The sequence below is a fragment of the Euprymna scolopes genome, chromosome 10 (assembly GCF_053919585.1).
Source record: "Euprymna scolopes isolate OS-2025 chromosome 10, ASM5391958v1, whole genome shotgun sequence".
Lineage (NCBI taxonomy): Eukaryota > Metazoa > Mollusca > Cephalopoda > Sepiida > Sepiolidae > Euprymna > Euprymna scolopes.
The window spans coordinates 154,850,467-154,877,196 of NC_136491.1; positions in this window are offsets into that span (position 1 = coordinate 154,850,467).

Sequence of the window (26,730 nt, forward strand, 5' to 3'; positions counted from 1 at the left end):
TTATATCTGCTAAATAGTTACACTCCTCAAAGTGGATTAGGGACATTGTTATTTCATTGTTACTGGATAAAGGGGTTGAGTAGAGCCCATGCAGTGTAAGCAACTATGATTGTAAGGAGGCTTGTTAGGAGGAGATAATGTGGTTTAAGGCTTTCTCTTTTGTATATATATATTTTTTATTTTTTACTTTTATTTATTTTTTTTTTTTATTCATGTGAGCTTGGATCTAGTATAATATTAAAGTGTGAGTAGGTGTTAAGAATTGAACTACGAGTTGTGCCCAAACTATATTTTAGATGATAGCAGGGCATGAGATGCGAGTGCAATATAGTACGGGTAAAACAGTAAGTTTTGAGTCATGTGTAATTTGGTAAATAGATATATGGGCTGGTTTTAGATTACTTTAGAGGATGCCTCAAAAAGAACTTGTTTATATTAAACTTAAAGACGACCACCTCATAGTAGGCCTAAAGCATAGAGTTCTACAGGTGGACAATTCTAGGAAAGAAACTTTTTTCCTGGAATTGCGTTTAGTTTTAGGCATATATAGAGAGTGTGAGGAATTGTTGACAGTGGTTTTAGCTAGATGAGTGTTTGTTGTGAATGTTTTGCTGGAGTAGGAGGTGGGGCATAGATTGATGTTCAGTATAGAATTTGCTACGATTAATGATAGAGAAATGATAGACTCGCAACATATCTTTTCTGAGAAAGAGATTGTAAGGAGAGGATGACACCACCTACTAGATTTCAAAGCCGTTTTTTTACAATGTCAAGACAGGGAAAGGTTATCTGAGCAGTTTTTGACCCGATGTGGCAACGATACTCCATGTTAGAACGTATTTGTCTCTTATATAGGTCGAGGATTGCGTCGGTAATCAGACACTTTCTTGTAGAATGGTGCAGCTATTTTTCCAGTGACTTTAGTAACAGATTTAATGTAAGTTTTCCATTTCAGGTCAGAAATGAAGTCAATTTCAGAAGCTTCACAAAGCAAGGTTCTTCCTCCAGACGAGTAATATTCATTTCAGTTCGGGCCACGTGGGGATCAAAGCGTTTATGACTAAAAGATAAAAGTTCGGTTTTGGTTGCATGTCGTGGCCCGGAAATGTTACTAAGGAAGTCACGGACATGTTAGTTAGTAAAAATGATTTGTTTTGAGAACAAAACAGAATATACAGTTGTAACACTTTTTTTTATTACATTTTCACCCTAAACAAGGCACATTGCCACTTTGGTGTAGGGGGCTCATATCAGGAGCAACAACTACTGGGGTACTATGTTGGGATTTGGGCAGCAAGATGTCGGTTCACGTTGCACTTGAACTTCTGCATGTCAGTACAGTTAGGGAAACAGGAACTTGGAATGTAATTCCAGAGTCTAGCGGTTCTGGGGAAGAAACTACTGGAGTAGAAAGATCTTTTACATCTAGGGATCTCTACTGTATGGGAGTGGGATTTAGCTGCCTATCGGGTTTGTCGAGGGTGTCTACGTCGTGGGAGCACAAGTGTCTGAAGTTCGTCAGAGCATTCACCATTAAAATACGTGTAGAACAGGCAGAGGGATGCAACGTTTCATCGATGGGACAGAGGCTGAAGCTTAGATGCCAGTTCAGGGCTTATCAGATTGGCGACTTTCTTTTGAACCGTGTCTAGGAGCGAGAGACTAGTAGCAGATGAACCAGCCCAAATGTGACAACAATACTCCATACATGGGCGAATGGTGGCCTTATAGAGGTACAGGATACTATCAGGTGTCAGTAGTTTTCTAGCACGATAGAGAGAGCCTACCTTTTTCGCAGCGGTCCTGGCAATGTTTTCAATATAATTGTTCCAACTCCAAAATAAGTATATACACAACTCTTGGTCTATTTATACAGTTCGGAAAAGTTCATATCTTTTGCATAGGGGTGGGGGTCACTACAACACTCCTCCTTTCACTCAATAACCCTTATCCTCGAGTGACCTCCGGACCTTGATAAGTGGTGACCGACTGGTTAATCTTCTCGGATGCCGTGCAAACAACTTCATGATTGTTGAATAGTTGGGGAATTGGTGATTGCCCATTATTTACTACACTGTTTTAGATCGGGGTTCTAATTTCTGTGCTTCGATGCGTTTTCTGGTGGTTTCGATATATTCTCTCTTAGCTGTCGCTATTTCATTATTACAACTACTTCTAGCTTCTATATACTTTTGTTTGCTTGTACTGGACTTCTGTCGGTTAGAACTGCGGTATGCATGCTGCCTTTGTGCAATGGCTGCTGCACAAGTAGAAGTGAACCATTGGGAAGAGTGGGGTTTGCTATAGAATTTCCGCGTCAGAACATAGACTCGTGGAGTATTTTTTAACCTTTAAATCTGTATTTAAAAAAAAACTTTTAATCCCAGATGCTTCGTTTTACTCATAAGTCAATTAATTACTGCAATCGTTGGATCAATTTTCTTTTACAAATTCATATTAGTCTTACTATTATTTTAGAGATCATCACTGTTTTGGGGATTTTAAAAGAAAACACTTTATTAAATCATGTCTCCCAAGAAACGTTGATCAAACACCACTTCCCTTACAAAACAAGAACGAAAACGATCCGAGTGTTGTATTTATATTTTGCTCCAAATTAATGAGGCTAACGTATTCATGTTATTTAAATGTTTTCCTTAGCTATATCATATGTGTGTGTTTAGTCGTAATAAGATTAATCAGTGTGGCTAGAAAAACCTATACCAGTATATAAATATAACATAAAAATCAAATTATCTTGATCGAAACAGAGACCAATTAAGACACAATACGTTTCCCATGAAAATATCTTGATGATGTCTAAGATGGAGTTTCATAACAAATAACATTCGTAGTTCATCTTAAAACTTCAACTTAAACAATAAAATATTCAAGTCGTATTGGAAGCAAAACAATATCATATTTTTTTACTCCGTTTAATCCCAAATCACCTTAGAGAAATCTAAGATTTTATATCACAGGCATAAGAAGAGATGGTTTTCAGACCTATGAGTGTGACTTTTGTCCGCAAAGGGACATTTGAAAGGGAGCTGTTTTCTCGGTTGTCGTGCAAGCGACCGTGTTAGATAGTGGAGGAATTGTTGATGGTCTATTATTCATTCCACTACTATAAATTTTCCGAAAATCACGAGATATATTTTTTTCAATTCGATACGTTTCCTAATTACTTCGGTATGCCTTTGCTTAGCTGCGACTATTTCCTTTTCACAATTTTTTATTTTGTTTGTATTTGATTTGTGACAGACAATGGCTGCTACATAAGTTGAAATGAACTATTAGTGGAGAGTGAGGCTTCCTATAATACTTCTGTGTGCGAACATGTGCTTTAATGCCTTCTTTACATCATTCAGTTGTTTTATTGACAAACTATCCGGTAGGAAGAAAAAGATATTAGTTCATAAGGCATCTTTGATGTATTTTCTAATGACTTCCAAATCAGCCTTTTGAAAACGTCTTGCCATTTTTAGCAACGATTCCTCAGTTTGGGGTTCAGAATTTCAAGTATTGTCAACCAGATTTTCAGGAATACTATTTAGGGAGTTGGGCAGCTATATGTCTGTTCATATTACATTTGTTCTACATGTCAGTAGTCAGGGAAACAAGGGCTCGAGAGGGAATTCCAAAGTGCAGCAGTCCGAGGGAAAAATCTATTCGAATAGAAGGCTTTACGGCATTTAGGGATCTCTACAGTGTAGGTGTGGGATTTTGCTGCTTATCGGGTTTGTCGACGGTATTGTTGTGCAATTTGTAGCTAGAAATAGAATTACAAGTGAGGCTAGCTGATCTACTCGATCTGGGAGACGGGTCGGGAACGAGACTGTCTGTGTTAGTACGTTATAAAGAAACTATGCGCATTGTACTGGCTGTGTTTGTGTAACTTGATTAACGGAATTAACTATTCCCAAATGCATGTACTTGTAAGAGGAGGGTTGCATCTATACTGTCAGATACATGGTTTATTAATATTGATTTGCGAGGGTACAGTAGATAAAATATAAGCAATTAACACCGCGTTGTAAGGTTAATCTAAAGCACATGAAAAACTGATCATCTGATTCTGGACTGTGCTTTCTATTAAGTTAACTATACTTGCTCCTGTCGATTTCGACGTATGAGATTCCCACAACTTTTCATTTATACGTGATTCGCTCATGACACGACAGCGAGAGGCTTGCAGCAAAGTCCACGAATTAAGCAAGTATGAGAATAATCTATTATAGTTGGACCATTTGTTCTAGCTTTCCCTCTTTAACATCTCTAAAATAACCCAGATAAATTGTTGTGAATTATTTTTCGTATTACTCTCGTATTAAAACCTAAATACACCTATAATTGATTAAACCATTGTTAACTAATTTAAGGCAATACATTTTCACTATTCCTTAATAATAAATTTTAAAAGTGAAGCATGCATGGTCCCCCGTGAGTGCACAGTGGACGAGGCATAAAAAATGACTAAGTTCAGCATTTGCCACCCCCCCCCATTTAGCCCCAAAAGTCCCCAGGGGACGTCAATTCCTTGTAAAAATGAACAAACGGGACAGTTTTAGGCCTTAACATATGTAAATGAGTTTTGCACCATGCGAAAAAGAAATGACTAAGTCTATTATTCCCCCCCTATTTAGCCCCAAGTGTCCCCAAGGCCTTAACATATTTAAATTTGAGTTCAACATCATGCAAAACTGCTAAATTGACATACACAGAAAAGTTTGGACAAATGTGGGAAATAGTTCCAAAATGAAGCGTTTTTATTAGCTCTAAAAGAGCCCCTGAGGCACACCCAAGAGTTATCGTGACGTAAAGACAAACAAAATTAAATAGAAATCAGTTAGTTACAACTTTTTAGAAAGTTTGATAAAAATCCAAGGCATCATTTTTATTTTTATTAACACAAAAGTGTCAATTTTAGCCATTTTAACCCGAAAGGCGCCTCGAGGGTGTGGGCAACCGGAGTTTTCCTGGAGAATCCCTTCTGTTACTTTTTACTCATATCATGTTTAATGTTTGTGCACAATTTCAAAAAAATTCAAGGCGTAGTTATTGAGAAAAGTGCGGAAATACGAACGGACAAGGGTGAATTTACAAGTCCACCCTCCTTTTGTCAGGGGGCCAAAAATATTATAAGATATGTTTAGTGTGAGTTAATAGAATATCAAAACATTATATTAATACGTCAATAAGGCGTGATAAGCTTTGACAAAAAAATCAAAGATGGCGTATATATTTTAAAACACAATCGTCACTACTCTTCAGATTTTTTCGGATTTATATAATCATATTCAATTTCATTTTATTTTTTCGTTAGTAAGGTTAATGGGTGCTTATTTTTCCAAGTAAGGGTGGAAAATATTAGAAAATTGATATAATTATTATATGATTGTCTTTGCGCTACGAAACAGATGTTGTAAAGAATTTAACATTTTAACATGCTGCAAGAAATAAACGGTAAGATGAACATTTTTAAATTAGAATATCGACTTTTTGTCATTTATTTGTTATATATATATATGTGTGTGTGTGTGTGTGTGTGTGTGTGTGTGTGTGTGTGTGTGTGTGTGTGTGTGTGTGTGTGTGTGTGTGTGTGTGTGTGTGTGTGTTTCAATTTGTCTTTACATAAGCAATAATTTGTTGGTACACAGTCATGCGATCTTCCAGTTTCCAGAAACTAGAGACCTTTTCAGGCAACAATGCTTATTTTTAAAAGCGAGATCGTTAATGAAAAACGAAAATCAACTCTCAGCAAAAGGAGGGATGAAGTTCAGCTGTGTGGAGAACAGGGTTGATTGGGTGCGGATTTGTTTGTTTATTTATTTATTTTCTAATTGTTTATTTACTTATTCGCCCATTCATTCATTTCCATGTTGGTGTTAGGGAATGGAGTTGGTGGGGTGGGGGTTTGAGGAGTTAGGTTTTAAGGCCAAAGCGTATGTAGATGTTATATTAAACAAGTATGTGGTTCGCCTGTATACTGCCCGCTGCCAGTCTGAGACTTATAAGAGAAAATGTATTTTTAATCCTTTTTATTATCTGTTTTATTTTAGTATTTCTATTTCTTTCTACGAAAAGGTTAGGATTTACCCGGATCTATTGACCATTTCTTGGACTCTTAGGGAACGGTGAAGGGGGACAGGGGAGTAGAAGGCGTAAGAAAGACAGGGAAAGAGGGAAGAGGAAGAAGAGGGAGACGGGGGATGGAGGAAAGATAATTATTTTAATAGTGGTAGTTTGTTTTCTCTTGCTTTACAAAATTCAGTTTTTCTAGACCATTCCTAATATTTATTACCATTTCATTTGTCCATTTAATGTTGGTTTATTAATTGGTATATTTATGAATTTGTTATCAAAACTTTTCATAATAATGGTAATTGCAAACTCAGGATGTATGCCATTACTATACTCATGATGGTCAAGTGCAGTCATTTTTTTTATGGCACGATCGGCCTTTATAGAGATGATGGCCTTCTTTCTGTAGAAAATTCTAACGGCCCTAAATGTGATAGCTTATGTAAAGACAAATTAAAAATATAACTTGTTCTACTTCCGTACTGAGCACTCTTGTATTAACCTCGTTATATTTTACTGGTTACACTACCTTTGAAAAATAGTAACCTTAAATTATATATATATATATATATATGTGTGTGTGTGTGATATCAAATTACGAACTGCTGCTTATATATACACATATGCGCGTGTATATGTGTGTGTGTTTTTACTGTCGAGTGTGTGAACGTATACATCTGTCTGCCAGAGACAGTGCTAAGAAAGAAACAGAAATCATGAGAGTGTGAATTTGTAGATCTAAATCTACGTGTCAATAACTGCGTACAATGCACACACCCGTATATATATGTGTGTGTGTGTATGTGTGTGTGTGTGTGTGTATGGCAATATATATATACATATATATATATATTGCCATACATATATTGCCATATATATTGCCATATATATTTTTATAACTTTATATATATAAATATATATATGTGTGTGTGGGGGGTGTAACCAGGGATATACATATACGTGTGTAATATGTATGTATATGTGTGTGTCCTTGTGTAGACACGTTCGTCTAGTTTCGTGAACATAACAGCGGAATTAATTTTATTTCCCTAGATTTTTTATTGTTCGTGTATACCGCCGTTCACTGGCAGCTTGTACGTATTCTCACCATTGTCGTTTCTTGTCACGTCAACTGACGTCAAAGTCTCGTTATATCTCGGCGAAATGGGCTCTAGAGGAAGCGACGAAACTGAGAAAGAAAGAAAGTATCAGAGAGGGGAGGGGGCAGGAAAGAAAAAGAGAAAGTAAAAAAAGAAGAGAGAAAGAGAAAAGCAAAATAAATATATAAAAAAGTGAGGTTTAATTTAGCGGTTGCGTTGTAGTTGGCAATACGATGTTGTGGCGGATGGTGTCGCAGTGAGGGAGCTGTTGATTCGGAGTAAACGGCAAGGAAATGCGAAGGACACGGACAACTATGAAATGTGGTAAAGATGGCGTTAGAATGGAAACGCGGAACAAATGAATAAGAAAATAAATTTTGAAATATCAAAACGTATAATCGCTATCGACCGGGCGAGATTAACTAAATATAAGAATATTCTTTACATAATATATTACACACACACACACACACACACACACACACACACACACACACAAATATATATATATATATATATATATATATATTAAAAATATTCCTCTAAACAACTAATATATATGATTAGCTAATATTATATACATAGATAAATATATATATATATGTATATAATATTTATATTATATAGACAATATATATATAATATCTTTATTTGTATAGACAAATATTGTTTATATAAATAAAAATATTATATTATGCGCTTTGTCATTGACCACTCTTAATTGACGCGTTTAAATTATAAGTTTTATATCTTGAATACCTTTAACTTGGTATATATGTGTGTATGTGTGTGTGTATGTATGTATGTATATATATACTGATATATATATATATATACATATATATATATATATATATATATATATATATATATATATATATATATATATTGTTTATTCCATTTAGGTAAACAAACTTACGATCGGAAACGCCAATAAATCTACTCTTTCAATAAAAAAAAGCTTCATCACACGACCAAAAACAGCCTCTGAAATAAGTCGATGCAAGACCTTAAAACGAATAAAATTCTTGCCTCGTCTAAAACAAGAGGCTGTTTTTGCTCACTTGATTTAGTCTTTTTAGACTATAACTGTAGATTTATTGTCACAACTAATAGTCATTTTGTTTACCTAAACTGAATAAAATAATACCTTGCTCTTTTTTTGGGGGGGGGCACTATCAACAACCTCGTGAACTTCAATGGTTTTTATTTTTTGATAGTGTGTGTGTGTGTGTGTGTGTGTGTGTGTGTGTGTGTGTGTGTTAAGGATAAACATCTTTTTTAAGGAGATAGAGAAAGAAAATCTCATCAGTATGCTCTGTATTAAAGAACTCAGGTGGTCGGTTATCTCCCTCTCTGTACAGACCAATAAGTCTCATGAGCGTCATAAGTAAGTTGCTGGAATATGTGTTAAATAGAGAAGTAGTCAACCACCTCAGCAAAAATAACCTTCAAAATGACATGCAATATGGCTTCCGTCTAGATGTGATTACAATTATATCTCATAGGATTAGCGAATTTCTCGACGGAAACTTCCTTTCTAGAGCAATTGCTCTTGACATATCAAAGGCATTTGAAAGGATATAGCATAAAGGTCTACTCCCCAAGATCTCCAGTAACCGTATAGCTAACAATGTTTTCTCAATTATTAAATCATTACTTTCTGATAGATTCAAAAGAGTAATGGGTGATGGGCAGAAATCAGAAGATCACAGTATTAATGCTTGAGTCCATCAGGGGCCCATCCTGCACCCAACTCTCTTCCTGATCTACATCAATGATCTTCCAAAATCATATCCTAACATCATTCGTAGATATTTATGCTGAGGATACTACCACCTGAAAGTCCATAAATGACAAAGTTCTCTCTAATTCTCTCGCCTCTGATCCTGAGCACGTGGTACAATGGAGAAAGAGGTGGCATTTAACACCAAGCCGATGACTCACAAGTAGGGGTTTTAACTCGAAAGGACGACCAAGCGAGTAACTTATGATAGGATTTTCAGAATGTGAGAGATTATATATAATAAATTCCACAGCCAAACAACGTCGCAGCCCACAAGAGCCATGACAGTCAACGAGCCGGAAGTCCAAGACTCGAGTTTCGCTCTCATTTGGGCTTAGCAGTTAGACACATCCGAACTCACTTGGTTAGTATTACTAGATGACATCTAGATGGGTGACCGTGTCCCTTGTCTAGACGAAGTAGGTTCATTTCACAGTCGGATTTCGGCGCGGTTTGCTTGACCTGTGTTGGTTTATAGAAATTCTTGTGTGCGGGGTTTTTGCTCAGTTGGTAGGGTGCTTGCCTCGCATGCAAGAGGCTCGGGTTTCGAACCCTGAGTTCGGATGTGTCTAAGTGATGAGCCAAGCGGTTCGTTGTCTGTCATAGCTCTTGTGGGCTGCGACGTTGTTTGGCTATGGAATTGATTATATATATATATATATATATATATATATATATATATATATATATATATATATATAGCGCAACATTCAAACCTCTTATCGTTGAATACTCTCTGGCTGTTAACTATAAATATCCGCCGACATGGCAATTATAAGTACTTTTTCCTTCAATTCTTGTGACAATTTCCGGTAGCCTTGAAGAAGTACTCTGTGTATTAAGGTAGCATTTTTCCTTTAATCAAACAATCTTAAACACAGCAGAGTTTTCTTTTTAATTAAATTTTTTATTTTGTCAATTTTCTGAATATCATTTTATTTTTCAAATAGAAAAGATAATGTGTATCACAAGAGTAAGCTTTGCTATCTTCCGTGCGAGCGACAAAATGAATTGTATCTACATTTTTTTTAATTTTTACTGATTTTGTACGTTTTACAGTGAGTACAAAGTTTTTATTAGTATCGGTGAAAATTTTATTACCATGGTGATACGATTACAACAGAAAAAGCAACAGAACCAACACCCACTTTAATATTAAACAACTACTAAATTTGCTGTTGTGACATCAAGTGATCTTAACATTATAATAGAATCGAAATCAGGAATCGGAAAATTGGAATTTTCGAAGGTATCAAATTTAATTTTCGATTCTTGTATTTTTAACCTTATTTTAAAAGATGAACATTTAACATGAAAATTCAGTGTAAATATTTGTTTTTTCTTGATAGAATGCTATTGATCTACAAGGTTCCAAAATATGTTTAAAAAGCAAATAAACATTTTGAAAGAGAGAAATGATTTAATAACCGAGAAAATATTTCCAGTTATACCGTAGCTGGAAATCTTATGAAGTAGGCCTTTATGCCATATTTTATCGAAGGCTTCTGATATGTCAAGAGCAATTGCCCTAGAGAGGAAGCCTTTGTCAAGAGATTCACTAATCCTATGAGATATAACCGTTAGCACATCTGCTGTAGATCTAGCAGAACGGAAACCATATTGCATGTCACTAAGAAGGTTATTTCTGTTGAGGTGTTTGACTACTTCTCTATTTAATATTGATTCCATCAACTTACTCATGACACACAGGATACTTATTGGTCTGTACTGAGAGGGAGATGACTTATCACCTGAATTCTTAAATACAGGGCATACTGATGAGGTTTTCCAGGGTGTTGGGAAGCACCTCTATTTAAGGCAACGCTTAAACAGCTTTGTAAGTATGGGGGCAAGTTCTGGTTGAAGCTTTTTCAGCATTATAATTGGAATGCCGTCAGGGCCAGTTGCTTTACTGGAATCAAGGTTCTTGATTAGCTTAGCGACCTCACGCACAGATATTTGTATGTTGCATTGCGTGTTGTCTGTTATAGGAGGAAATACGGGGAGTTGGTGGCCTTCGTCGTATAGGGTAGAATTAGCTGCAAAGTTCTTTGCAAATAGTTTGGCTTTGTCAGATGCTGACGAGATGACCTCAGGTCCATTGATGATAGTTGCGATAGAACGCACACTTCTGTTCAGGATCCTGTTTGCTATTTGCCAGAACTGGTGGGAACCAAGCCGCTGCTCATCTACTTTGGATTTAACGGACTGAGCATATAGCTCTCTTGCATTTTTTTATTACTCTTTTACAGTGGTTGCTGGCGGTCCTGAAAGCAGCTTTAGTCACAGTGCATCTATTACGTTGGTAGCTATGGAAAAAGTGATTTCTGTGCGCGATGGCAGCAGCACATTCAGGGGAGAACCATGGCTGGCTATTAGGTTTTTGTTGGAATTTTTTGCATGGTATGAATCGGTCTATGTCTACAATTAACCATTCGGTCAGATCTGATACTATGGAGGACACATCATTTTTAAACATGGAATGTACGTGTAGATAAGATATAAATGTACGGAAGCTATGCTAGTCAGCCGTAGAGTATATACAGTACGGTGGAGAGGTACGTCTGAAGACTTAATGCATTTCGTTTTTATCTTAACTGATACAACCGAGTGGTCGGAAGATCCCAGAAGGGACAGAACGGAACATGAACATAGCCATGGGGAAGTTGTGAGAAAAAGGTCTAGAAGGCTAGCGTACTGACCGGTATATCGGGCACACGAGTGGGTTCGTGAACAATCTGGGTGAGGTCATAGGCAATCATGACAGAACCTCCCCTCATCGTCTGTCTTCTTCGAGTGGTTCAGTCATTCCACATTGTGGACATTGAAGTCACCGCAAATGTGGATGTTAGCCGAAGGGTGAGCAGACAGGATGTGGTCAATTTTTTCAGATATGCTCTTAAAGAGAGTAACTCCACTGTTGTGTGGGCAATAGAGAGCAAATATAAATGCAGTGGTGTAAGCAAGTACAACCCGGAAGCACATATAAGGTAAATTAGGGTATTCACTGGAGATATTCCTACCACACGGAAAGCTATCTTTAATGTAGGCACATATTCCATGTCCATGGCGATATTGACGGTAAGATTTAGATGTTAAGTTAGAGTATCCTTTAATTATGAACTCGTCTAGGGAAGTGGTCGACCCTATGCCAGTTTCGCTTAAGAAGAATATGTCCGGTTTCGTCTCCTGTAATTGGGTTTCAACCTCTGTAAGGTTGGAACGTATAGCCCTGATGTTGGAGAAGGAGACATGGTAGTAGGGGGTCTACGTTGAAGGATGAGGTTCCAGGTTTATTCGTGATTTTTTCCTGGAGAAACGTTGAATGTATGTATAATACTTTTAGCGTCTTTTTGTAGCAAATGTTATGAAGGGACAGACCCCAGTAAGTAAGAAGGCAAACTAAATAAGTTTCAAAATAAGATTTGGAAAAGGTTAGCACCGAAACCAGTAAGCATGCAGAACGATTGTCATTGTTCACGCAAATAACTAAATATTATTTATGTCAGAGATAGATATTTGATTTATTAATGCAGCCGATTGTGTATCCTTTTAGAAATAACTGGATATTAAATGTGTCAGTTAAAAGAATGGACAATACCAGTTTAGAAATAATGATTAAAAATAGGTTAGATGCTGGGCAATTCAATTTGGGAATTCTTTGTTTACCAAAAGTGTATTTGGACATACATAGGAAAAATCCACGTGAATAAATTTCACGTTTCGAGGCGTGGCTCTGACGTCATTGAGAAAGGTGATTCTCAATATATTGAGAAAGGGTTCCAAGTTAGGAGATAATCATAATTACAGTCACATACAGACGGCGACTTAGTGAGAGCTGATCCCCTCTTGGAGGCGAGAGGGTGAGGAAGAGGAGATCATGTTGTCGTAAAGTCTTGAATCCCTGATCATCATCAATCATCCAGCTGGTATGAATAAATGTCTCGTCGTCGTCATTACAACTGAAAGATAAATGTGTTTTGCTATCATCTCTGTAAATGAACTGTGTGTAACACCCTCAAAGTATTATCTGCCACCTCTTCCATCATTAGTAATGATTCTCCCCTCTGATGTAAAAGAACTGTATTACATATTCCTCTCCATCAATAATGAATTCGCATCTTCTATGTGTTGTAAATATGAACTTTATAAATGTCATTATCATCCTTCGTTCTGAGTTCCCGAAATATATGTCCCCCGCAACACAAATGATATACACTCGCTTATTGAAATGTACCGTAGTTTAAAACAACTGCGTTTTATTGCTATTTAGTTTTGTGGTTTGCAGCAGACGGAGCGAGAGTGAGCATGTGGATTTGTGTGTGCCGAAGGACGACTGCGAAAAAATATATCACATGCATCTGTCTTTTCCATGTCTATCCTTGACATTGACCAAATTCCCATTGTCTCTTTGTTTGATCCGTGATGTAATAGGTCAAAATGTTGGTTAGTTTCTTTGTTTACATATGAAATCGAACGGACTTTGGTCCATTCGACTTTCGTCATTTCGGTTAGCAATCAAAATACGATAACCCGACACCGCCCGGATTTGTACATCTGTGTGTGAATAACATCCTATATCTTCCGAAGTTATCTGATTCCACAACCCAGCCACCATACAACAAATTGACTGTGCTTTGGTCTATTGATCATAGTGATAGAACTAGGTTTGATCCTGTGTAATAAACCTTTTAAAAATCTTTCACTCCTCTTCTTGGTACATCTTCAAATTCATCACTGAGCGTTTGATGCGTTTTCGCCTCCAGAAAATGATCAACAACGTAGGAATAGGTTTGGCACAGAACTTAGGTATATGCAAATGTTCATGAATGGTAGCTTTCACAGACCTAGCTTGTACTAATCTTGACCTTTTAGGGCATTTTGTATATAGACCTTCATAAAATGGCAGGCTCAACTTGATTGACAATTGCCTCATTAATGGCAGAAAAGAGCAACTAAATGTGGGAGCTTTTTCTAGAAGTTTGAATTCGGATGCCAGCGTTTAAGAAGGTTATATAATAGGTCATCATTACTTTTCTTTCATTTATGTAAATTTGTGATGTAGCCGGATTGAACAAATAGCAGTTCCTCGTCAGTTAAGAAAGAACTCACAACAAAAAATCGTTTGGTAGAAAAATATAAAATACTCGTTTGTTTCTCGCTTTTTGTTGCGCGCTGCAGCCGATAGACAGGTGGACGGATTTCAGCGACACGGCGCTGTGACGTGATTCGTGGCTTACCGTTGCTCTTTAACTCTCTTCTCTCTCTCGTTTCAATTGTTTATATCAGCCTGTTCTCTTGCACCTTTTCACCTCCGGCGACGTCAGTTTTGAGAGATTTGCACTCATCAGGCTGTTACTTTAGCTCACTAATCGCCTGCGCATGTGTGCGCGCACAATTTCAACACGCGACTAAGTCTCATGTCGGCGCATTCTTTAAAACACAAAAACTGGATCAGTACGCGACACAATATGCTCTATTTGACACCTGACTCAGTTCAAACACCTTTAAATCAGAAAACACAACTAGTTCACAGCTTTAATTTACAACATAACTCATAGAGATATGAATCAACATTTCAATGATAACTGAAAGTGAGTAAGAAACATTACTTATTGAACGTCTCTCGCAGATAAAGAGTGACGTAAGAACTGGTGTACTTTTGGAGCGGTAAAATATCCAATGTGGACAGAAAAGTGCATACAACGCATTACTTAATGTCTAACTTATAAAAAAGTAGGCGTGTACCTTAACCTTCCGAGGTTGTGGGGGGCAATGCATTATTTCATACATCTGGTATTACCAAAGTGGTCACCCATTTTAGCATTGACCAGGCTCAACGTCGCTTAACTTCAGTGATCTAACGAGAATCGGTGTGTGAATCATGCCGCCTATTAACAAAACTGTATGTGTAATTAAATAAAACTTCATTTTCATTCACATAATCTTTTTCTAAAAAAATAATTCGATGCCGATTTTGTAGAACGATTTGTTTTTATCTCAAAATATTGTTTAATTTTCTTATATTATTCTTTATTGTGACGAAATCTCTTTTCTTGTGGTATTTCTTTGAGGTCTGCATACAGCTAAAACTACAATTTATGTAGTTGTTCCATCGTTGTAATTTATTTGTGATACGGTGTATTGTCTTGGTGAAAGAGAACATCTATCTTCTTCGTGTGTGGCAATTTTTAGCGATTTTCTCTTTCATACGAAAGAAATAATGTTTTATAACATTCCTTACAGATATATTTTTTTTCTTTATAAAAGTAATAGAAAAACGAAACACTTTGCCAACTCAAGATACGGAGGTCAAAGCATTATCTGCTTATGTTTACATCTTTATTTGCTTTCAACGGCTTTCATCTACTGCGGCCTAATCTGTTGAGGGTCGATTTGACTATAGAATAAAATGGTGTTCCATCGCATGTTATATATTAACGCACAAACTCAATTGTTTAAAAATAATTGCAAGCAACGGCATGAATCATCGACGCATTGTGTTATTGATTAACTGTAATCCAACGCGACACTCATTTTGAGAACAAGTTTCTCATAGATTAATTTTGAGGCAAAATCGTGAGTTCACTTTATTCTGATATTTTTAACTTCTTTGCTATTTTACGCACTTTTAATTTACAATCATCTAAAACAAGTTTGTGGACTTATGTTTTCCAAGATGGCTGCTAAAATTGGTCAACCTGGGAGTTCAGCACCATTTCTATCTGTACAAACACATTTAAAGTCAACATCCAGACTCTTTATCGTTGTTTCCGATAAGCCAAAATTCAAATAACACTTATCAAGTAATTGTTTTGCTTCAACAGTATTTTTTCCGATCAGAAAGTAACGCTTTTTTAATCTACCATAAATCTATTAATTACTGTTTTGAGAATGTTCAATAGTAAATAGCTGTAATTTACAAACTATAATAATCCAATTAAGTGCAAATTTTGACACGTGAGATTTGAAAGTTTGTATTTTATGAAAAATATATAATTATTATATTAATGACACTATCTATAGGTCTGCAACGTATTGGGTTATGTATTTTATCTTTTTAATTTTACATTTTGAAGAAATCCTTTTGAAAACAATGGACGTTTTTAATAAGAAAGAGGGGGCGGGGAAAGGAGAGAAGCCTAAGTTGAAAGGTAGTTAAAGGTAACGAGTTACAGTTGCCTTAGTTTACCTTGTACTCTATATCAGAACACAGATCTTGATAGTAAATGTTCTTCTAAGTGCTGCAATAGACAGTGGTGTTGTTTGCATCAGCATAAACAACTTATCTTATAATAATTGGGTGATAATTAAGAAAATCAGTTCAATCACAAAGAATCAGTTCGATCTAAAATAAATCCACCAACGTTGATATGATAAGCCCATCATCCCACCAACAACTACAGAAAGGATTTGTTGGTTGAGAAGACTCACCAGATGTTCCATAGCTGTGAAGCATTCCGTTTATAATAAAGCATAAAGGGTTTTTGATATGTTGTGGGCTATTGTAGCAGAGCGCAGATGAGCGCATATGAAAATATCAGTAGAGCCGAAATGTGGATGGCAAGCGATTGTATTAGCAGCAAGAGAAGCGTTTGAACGCGTATGCAAATTGGCAAGTGTGCTTGGGCTTGGGTCTGAAGACAAAGGAAATGGACACCACGTGCGAGTGAAGAAACAAGTCGGTGTCAAAGGAGACAGATGTGTAAAGTGAAGGCGAAAATGTGCCGGCTGGGGCCAGTGTGTGGTCGGAAGAATGAGAAACGTACCGGATTAGATGGGCATGTGGCAGCGAGAGACTTTCTAAGTGGTGCTGAAACGGATTCGTAACGGCAATAAATGCTTTTCGTAAGAAAGAAAAAATGCCGACCTGGATTTTTATTTATTTATTTCCTTTGTTTGCTTTTAATTGGTACGTTACACTATTACACTAGTGAAAACTCCATCGAAAGATTCACTGATCCTATTCAATAGCTGAGATTTTCGAAATAGAGGGAAAGCATTTCTGAATAGTTTTTTGTCAATTTAAAGAAAATTACTTGAATTTGATCAGGATTTGTTGATATCAAGATTTTTATTAACCCCTTGCCATATACAGAGTGGAATGATAAATCTGTGTCCCTAGAAAACACGCCATTTGGTGGAAATCGGTTTTCTTTTGTTTTTGTTTTTTTGTTTTGTTTTGTTTTGTGTGTAAACCATCTACTAGTTGGCAATTGCGTACTAATCCTGAGAGCGATAAGAGCCTTATATCATGTCTGAAATTGATTCAATGTTCAACAACCGAGATCGGAAATTGCTGTTGTACAACTCATGCTCTCTAAATGCATCGCTGGATTGCCAGGAATAATAATATGAAAACAAAGTTTCTGGCCACGGTTATGGTCTTTGGTGTGGTTTCAAGTGAGGGCCACATCATGCCACTTCACATCTTCGAAGTCGGCTTGAAAGTTAACGCCAAGGTGTATCTGGATGTGCTGAAGAGTGCGGTGATTCCCTGGTGCAATTTGGTGGCCAATGGCCGCTGGCATACCCTGGGTATGGCAGCAGGCCTCGGCGTCGGTCCACAAGTTCAAAGAGACTTAAGCTTGGTTTCAGAAGGAGTGCTACGATTTTATACCCTTCTCTCACTAGCTCCCATTCTCCCCCGACCTGAACTCGCTGGACTACTTGGTTTGGTTATACGTCGAGAACATCACTAGCATGATCTCCCACAGCATCAATACTAGCCTGCTTGCTGCCATCCGCTGAGTATTCGCAGAGCTCCCGCCGGCGCATGTGGGAAAGGCATGCTCCTAGTTCAGGACCCTATCGAAGTGGTGATTGAGGCTGAAGGAGGTTACATTGAAGAGATGTCATCTCTACTACATAATTTACTTGAATTGATACTTTCAGTAAAAGTTTTAAAATAAAGCTGTAGTGTCGTTTTCTTTATGGGCGCCACTTTTATCGTTCCACCCTATATATATAAAGCTTCTTTAAGTGATATTCATATATATATATATATATATATATATATATATATATATATATATATATGAATATCACTTAAAGAAGCTTTACTCTACCGGGGTGGGGGGCATGAGCCTTCGATGGGGGAGCTATAAGAGGATGCTGGAAAAATTTAATTCATAATACAGAAACTTGCAATTTGTAACTAAGGTGACAAGTCATTTATTTTGATAAACAGTAAAACCTCTACATACGAAATTAATTGGTTCCAGCTTGGATTTCGTATCCTGAAATATTCATATCCTCTATTCGGTAAATCGCCTAATTTGTACCAAGACCGGGTATAAGAGGCCTTGTCACACCAGCTCAACAACAAATTGCAACAAAATGTTCACTTTGTATTTATAGTTTTATGGTAATTAAATAAACATCATATAACAAAATCTGCATTTTTGTTGAAGTGCAGAGAGCCACGAATGTTGAGATACCCAGTAAGGAGGCCATGGGTCATCAAAGGTTTAAAAACGCTGAATTAGAGATTTGAGAACACTTCCATGGATTTTACATGAGAATGCATTTTAAAATTTTATGGGTCATCAAAGGTTGAGAAACTCTGGCGTAGAGTATTTTTAGTCACAGAGGAAATTCCAGAAGTAGATGATCCTGATCACATAGGATTGAATTAGAAAAACTTGTATGATATACATACATGTGACGATTGAAAACATCATATTCCAAAAATGACGTAAATTGATTAAGCAACTGATTTTTTTTTTTATCAATAAAATCATTTTTAATCGATTAATTGAAATTCGCCGCCATTAGAAGATAAAGCTCGCAAAGTTCAAAATTGTATAATTCTTTCCCTTTGTTTTATTTAGATTGATTTCAAAATGGTTGACACGACGGCCTCGCTTAAGATCCTCATAGAATTTCATTTTCATAATATAAACAAGTACAACTGATTGTCTAAAATGTTATTTCAAACGAATACAGCGGACCAACAACGGACAGAAAAAATCTTACATATGCATACAATAATACATCTAATAATACTGATAATTAAAACGATTTAAAAATCTTGAAAATCTGAACTGGTCGTTGATTGGTCGAGAAAAAGATCACGTGAACGGCAAACGAAAGAAGCAATGCAGAAATAGCTGCCATGTTTGATTTTGACTCGTTCCCAAGCCAATAGACGCTGTTCGTTTCACGAGGCAAATTCAATAATTAGAAGTTACGCGTACCCGTCTTTAAAAAATTCGCTTTTAAACCAATTACGGCGTTTATCTCATCCGTGACATGTTTTTTTCTTGCGGAGGAAGGGGGTGTTTTTTTTTATCTTCTTTCCAAAACGGTCGACAGCGATGATATTTTCAGAACCGCAAACGCTTATTGCATGTCTTTTTATTTATTGACTTTCGGTTATCTCAGCTGAACATTTTTTTTCGTTAGAAGAGAAAGCTTTTTTTTTATTAGATTACTTTCTACTGTTTAGTTTATTTCGGTTTTGTTTGTTTGTTTGTTTGTTTGTTTTTGTTTTCTCTAACCAAAATATCTGAAGTAATGAACACATTTTGAAAACTTCAGTTGGAATTGAGCCTAGATAATAAGTGAAAATGCTAATAAATATCACAAGGGAATTATAAAAAAATACTATTACTTCTATAGGCAGCAGAAACTCTAGCGCTGGTGTTGAATAATGGGGTGTATATCTATAGGTACATATTTATCACGGTGGACGACGTAATACAGATAACGGAGGATGTGACATTTATATATTGCGTACATCATGACGACTACTGTGATGATAATTTTTGGGGACTTTATTGCTATTAATAGGAGCTTACATATAGGTGAAGAGAGAGACGTAGACAGTTCTTATCACAGATAGGAGATGCGAAGAGGAGATCCCGTTAACATTATTATCATAATGATAATATTATTACATTTTCCCCCAAATGATAATATTATTACATTTTCCCCCAACAAGGCACATTATTACTTTGATGTAGGGGGCTACTATCAGGGACCTAAGTTGCAGGGGTACTATGTAGGGAATTTAGAAGCTAGATGTCTGTTCACATTACACTTCAATTTCTGCATATCAGTACAGTTGGTGAAGCAGGAAACCGGAAGAGAATTCCAAAGTCTAGCAGTTTTGAGGAATAAGCTATTAGAGTAAAAGGCTTTCTTACATCTAGGGATCTCGATTGTATAGGGGTGGGACTTTGCTGCTTGTCCGGTTTGTCGGGTGTATTTTCGTCGAGGGGGTACAAGGGCTTGTAGTTCATCAGAGCATCCAGTATTAAAATACTTGTAAAACAGACAGAGAGATGCAATATTTCGTTGATGTGACAGGGCTGAAGCTTAGATTACAGTTTGGAGCCTATTAGATTGGCTACTCTCTTTTAGACCCTGTCCAGGAACGAGAGACTAATAGCAAATGAGGAGGGAGACGTGAAATACAGTTCTTTTAAACATGGAAAGGGAAATATATTATTGATGATGGTGGGAGAGAGACAGTTAATATTTTGGAAGGGTGTTACATATAAATGTTCTTTTACAAAATGATCACAAAAATCACATTACCTTTCGTGGTTGAAATATAACAAAATAACGATGATCTTTATTCATACCAGCTGATGATGATGATGATGATGATGATGATGATGATGAAGAAGAAGAAGAAGAAGAAGAAGAAGAAGAAGAAGAAGAAGAAGAAGAAGAAGAAGAAGAATTCAATTGCCTTTAGATTTCTACATTCTATTGGTTCCGTTTCTGGTCGCTTCCAAAAGCGAACTCGTTTCTCCTCTCGGAACTGACTCCCAAATATATTGTAAACTTCTTTCTTTGTGTCATCAAAACGTGTTCCAGCCATGTGAATATTCTCACGTGGATTTTTCATATCACATATGCACCCAACACGTTTCTCGAAAAACCAAGACATTCCTTAATTTACATTGTCCGAGATCTAACCTAACTAGTTGTATCATTATTTCTAAACACAATGCACAATTGCTTCACATTCCTAAAATCATATCTAAATAGCAATATGTACCCACTGTTAACTTTTGAATACTCGGTTCGATTCTAACCTTCTCCTTTGAGCAGCTCATCTACGTTGTTCCTTTAACTACTTCCATGTAACACTGGATGCAGCACATATGCAAATAACTGACCCAGTGCGCAAAGGTACGTCATAGTGCAGGAAGAGAAGGGAAAGAAAAAAAAGGCACCACGTGACGAAGACCGAAGAAGAAATTGTGAATGAATTGTGTGTGAAGATATGGAACGAACTAACAGATACACACACAGACACACACACGCAAAAAAAAAGTGATCAATAATGATAAGTTGTAAAAATGTACATCTAAAAGCAAAAAACGTTTTAAGCCTAAAATTCATACTAAAATTTCCGCGTATTGGATAAACTACCTGGTTTAAAATTCATTTATAAACCTATTGAGGTTTTTGGTTCAACCCTCAGTGCGGGCGACACTCAAAATACTTATCACATATTTTAAAGATGCATGGACAAGAAAATCCTGATGATTTTCATGAATTTCCAGAAAGAGATGTTTGCTTTTGGTGTCTAAACTCGGGAATAAACTGGTGATCTTTTGATGTACTCGATTAAGAAATTCCTTTTACCAACAATAATGACGACGTTTGTTCGTAATACCAGTAGCAGTAGTTCTTGATTCCTCTCTTCACTGACAACACGAGAGATAAACAACACATTTGAAAAACCCACGCGATAAACGTACAATCCAAAAAAACTGACCTTCGAACAAAAAAATCTATTTCATTTTTATTTAGTCATTTTGGACTCACAATTGCGCCCATTTTTGTATTACCCTCGCATTGTAATCAAACGATATTACGTGTGGCCACAGTTACCTTTCATCGGGCGCATGCTAATCGTGGCCGACTATCCCTTGGTTTCTCAGCACTTCCACTAGAATAACGGGACAATTTAATAAAACATTTAGAAGAACTTATCTAGCTATTGAATATAAATTTTGTTTATCCCTCTGTGTACCTAAAACGAAACGAAACTTCCATGAACAAGTTTCTTTACAATCATCCGTCTAGGAAATACAATGCAACGGAGCTTCTCCACAGTTGACTGTAGCATCGTGGTTTTTGGGCATAGTTTACAAAATCTTACTTATTCACACATGCTTGTTTTACTGTCCTCATCACAGACTCATTAATGCCTGTCCTCGGGTGACGGATATGACGAAAAGCAATTACTCGTAAGTACATAACCCATGAAAAACGATAAACAGTAGGTAGTTTGTTCGTAAGTAAAACTTACACATACGTTTTTGCTTGCAGAAAAATATAAACAAACTAGCATGTCACCCGACGTTACTCAGTCGTAAAGTACGTATAAATATGGTATTTTGATTTATGCTTATTTTCTATTTATAAAGAAAATTTAGAAGCTTCACAACACTTTCTAAAGCGAAAATTGCACCAAGAAAAGGTTATGGTGCCTGTTTGGTAGTCTGAGGCCGGTCTCATTCATCACAGCTTCTTGAATCCGTGCGAAACGATTACGACGGAGAAGTACTACCGACAAATTGATGAAATACACCAGAAGCTCCAACGTATGTGCCCAATATAGGTTAATATAAAGGGAGCAATTCTGCTCCATGACAACCCTCGGCCGAATATTGTTTAGCTTACCCTGCAGAAGCTAAATGAATTGGACTACGAGACTCTGTCTCATCTCGCCCACTGACTATCCATTTTTCAACCATCTCAAAAACTTCCTGCGCGAAAAATTCTTCAAAAGCCGAGATGATGCCGAATCGGCCATCAATGACTTAATCGCTTCCAGAACTCCGGATTTCTATGTTAATGGGATAAATAAACTTGTTTCTCGTTGGCAAAAATGTGTTGATTTTAATGGTTCTTATTTTGATTAATAAAATTTATTATGAAAGGAGTTATGATCTTTTGTAGTTGAATGTCAAAAAGCGACATAATTTTTGCACCAACTAATATATATATATATATATATATATTTTATTTGTTTTTACATAAATGAAATATGTTGCTACACAGTCATTAGCATGTTTCGGGCATGCAGTTACCAGTAACTAGATATCTTTTCAAGCAATACAGCTTATACGAAAGAGTATACCGTGCTCTACTTCTGTATTGAGCACGTTTGTATTAATCTCGTTAAACTTTATTGGTTACTTAACCTCTGAAAAACAAAACCTCAGATTATATACATGTGTGTGTGTGTGTGTGTGTGTGTGTGTGTGTGTGTGTGTGTGTGTGTGTGTGTGTGTGTGTGTGTGCATAGCTAAGAGAGTTAAGAGAATAGAGTAAATTCAATTCTCTAAGAAGAGACTTATCGGGATAATATAAAGCTCAACAAATTTCATTGGAGTTTACATAGGAAACAATAAGATTGGAAAATGAAGACACAAAAATAATATATTGGTGAATATAGAACGGATCATCTATTTAATAAAGGTATACAAACATTCAGACATGAATCCCACGCAAGACGTCGCATCCCCATATTGTTACCTAGCATCTTCTCGACTCTTCTGATGAGAACCATTAGGCTTCGAAATACCTTGGTATAAAAAGTCCCCTCTATCCCCAACTAAATGTTTGTATACCTTTATTAAATAAATGAACCATTCTATATTCCCCAATATATAGTTTTTGTGACTCATTTTCCACTCTTATTGTTTTATATATATATATATATATATATATATATATATATATATATATATATATATATATATATACTAGACTAGACTACCCGTGACCTGTTGGGTCAGTATGTTATATTAGCTATGGAATTCATGTATGAGCGTGACACTTGTGACGTAAAGAGAATAGTTTTTTTTTTTTTTTGACGTAACAGAAACATTTCTATGAAAGTATATTAAAATGAAAAAAGAATATAGATAGATTTCTATAAGTCGTTCTGTTTATTATAATTGATTATTTTTGGAAAATAAATTACAGTTACTGAATTATAAGTGGTTGGCCATACTTATAGGTAAATGTGCACTGAACAGATACCATAACACTTATTATAGTTAAATTCAAATTTCGATATATCTACTTTCTTTTTACATCGTTCCTTTCTGTATTACGTTTAAGTTATTTTAAACCCCACTCTTCCCATGTTAAATAATAATTTCGAAATAATAACGTTAATATCTCAGCGTCCTAATTGTTCTTTTGTTTTTTGTTTTATTTTAAAACCCACTCTTCTCCTGTTAAATAATAACGTTAATATTTCAGCGTCCCAATTGTTTTGTTTTTTTTTTTTTGTTTTTTTTTAGGGGGGGGGTTGTCGCGTTTAAATTATCCAAATAAACAATTGTTAATACTGTCTGCATTTTTTTACATTGTTCATTTCTGTATTACGTTTAAGCTATTTTAAACCCCACTCTTCCCATGTTAAATAATAATTTCGAAATAATAACGTTAATATTTCAGTGCGCATGTCATGCGCGCATGCGCATGTCATGCGCGCATGCGCAACCGGGTGTCGTAAACCGGAAAGTGGGTTACATACATCGTTACAAGAACATTTGAGTTTTATAATTATATATATATATATATATATATATATATATATATACATATATATATATGGTAGTAAAATGAATAGAATAAGAATAATTCTTTCAGAAGATACTAATTAGCATAATGCAAAGCTCAACAAATTGTTTTGGAGCTTATATAGAAATCAATAAAGGAAGAAATAAAGATGTAAAAAATATACTAATATATACTAATATATATATATTCTATAAGGGTATACGTATATTAGGGGTATTAATTGATAACTCTTTATACCATGGTATTTGGAAGCCAATGCTTCTCATCTGAAGAGTAGAGAAGATAACATAATAGGGACGCGACGTCTAGGAGCTAAATAAAATATTGAACTGTTTGAGTTGGGGGAACTATATTGATTTCAGTGATAAAGAAGGAGGGTAGATTTTATTGAATAATGCAGGTAGGTATTTAGAATAGCTGCCATAGTGGGTTTAATATATGTGGACAATATGTGTGCTTAAACTCTCGGGGAGAATACATGGTAAATTACTTGAAAGGAGGTTCTTATTTAATCAAATGTGTAGATGTAGGTTTACATTAAATTGGGGTTTATGCTATGTCGGTATATTTTAGAAGAGGTCTCTGAAATTATAACAGTACTTGAAAGAAGGAATTGTACTGGTTGCGGGATTAGTTGTTCGGTAAATACGTCATTATTTATTAAGTATTATGGGTAGTTCTAGTTCTTTAGGTTTGACTGGCCCTGTGGTTACCTGCTTTGGTGGAAGGTAATTCTGTCACTGTATGTGAGTATATGACGTCTGAATGCATGCAGTCATTCTTCGGTGGGCAATTTTCGGGAGCATTGCAGTTACATTTCAGATTTGTTGGGTTTAAAGTGTTGTTAATATTTTGCTGTTTTTGCAGATTTTATTTTTATTATTAGAGTTTATAATTGTTTGTGCTAGGTTAAGTATAGTGGAGAAGGAGATTTTGATGGAATTTTATTTAGGATCGTGCTGTATTTGTAAGGGTTCTTAAATTAAATTTATATTTGATCATGTTATGGATAATTATGCTTAAGGTGTTGGGATATTTTTTTTACTATCATTTGTATTGTACTTTATTTTGTCAATGTATCCTGAGTTAGCTAGTATTGTAAAATTTATTTATATATATACATATACATATATATATGTATATATATATATATATATATATATATATATATATATATATATATGTTAGACTTTTCAGAATATGAGAGATGATATATTTATTTCCACTGCCAAACCACGCCGCAGCTCACACGAGCCATGGAAGCCAGAAAACCGGAAGTCAAAGACCCGAGTTACGACCTCATTTGAGCTCATAAATTCAACACATCCGAACTCGGGATTTGAAACTAATTCGAGTCTTTGACTTTCGGTTTGTTGGCTTTCATGGTCCGTGTGAGCTGCGAAGTTATTCGACTTATTTGTTAATAGATCAAGTGAGGAAGAAAAAATAGGAAAAAGACATGCAATAAATTAATATTCTCCGATGAAGCAACAATGGCGTCTTCTTTTCCAGAAATTATACACAAAAGTTGAACATTAATTTGAAGACATAGTTATGATCCGTAATGTTGTTGTTGTTTTTGTTGTTTGTTTTGTTATATTTTTTGTACCATTTTGTGTTTTTATCCAGTTTGTTTAGTAAGTTAGCAAATGTCGCAAATAGTTTGCTGTTTGGAAATAAAGTGTTTGCAAAACCTGTTTCAGAGACAACTCGCGTCTATAATTGAAGATATGATGAAACGTAATCTCTTCATTATTTGCTCAGTAAAACAGCGTAAACATTGCTTATCTGTAAACAACACTTAGAAATCGTATTTGTTATGATATAGGTAAAAGACCGACTGTATATATATTTCAACGTACGCTGATTGTCAGGCTGTGATCGATTTTTTTATATAGGCATCACCACTTATCAAAGCCAAGAGGCCACTCGAGGATAAGGGTTAAAGAGTGTACAGTAGAAATTGGACAATATAGTAACCGTTAGTAATGGAGATTCGGCAAACTTGTTTACTTATATGGGACGGCTCATCAAAAACTTGTTTACGTTAGACTTGAAGACAATCATATTGTAGTCAGCTGGAAAGCAGAAAAACGGAAGACAAGTATGGAATTGTCTTCCGTTTTTTCTATATCGTGTATCACAAAAGTGTACACACCCTCACATTTCTACAGATATTTAAGTGTATCTCTT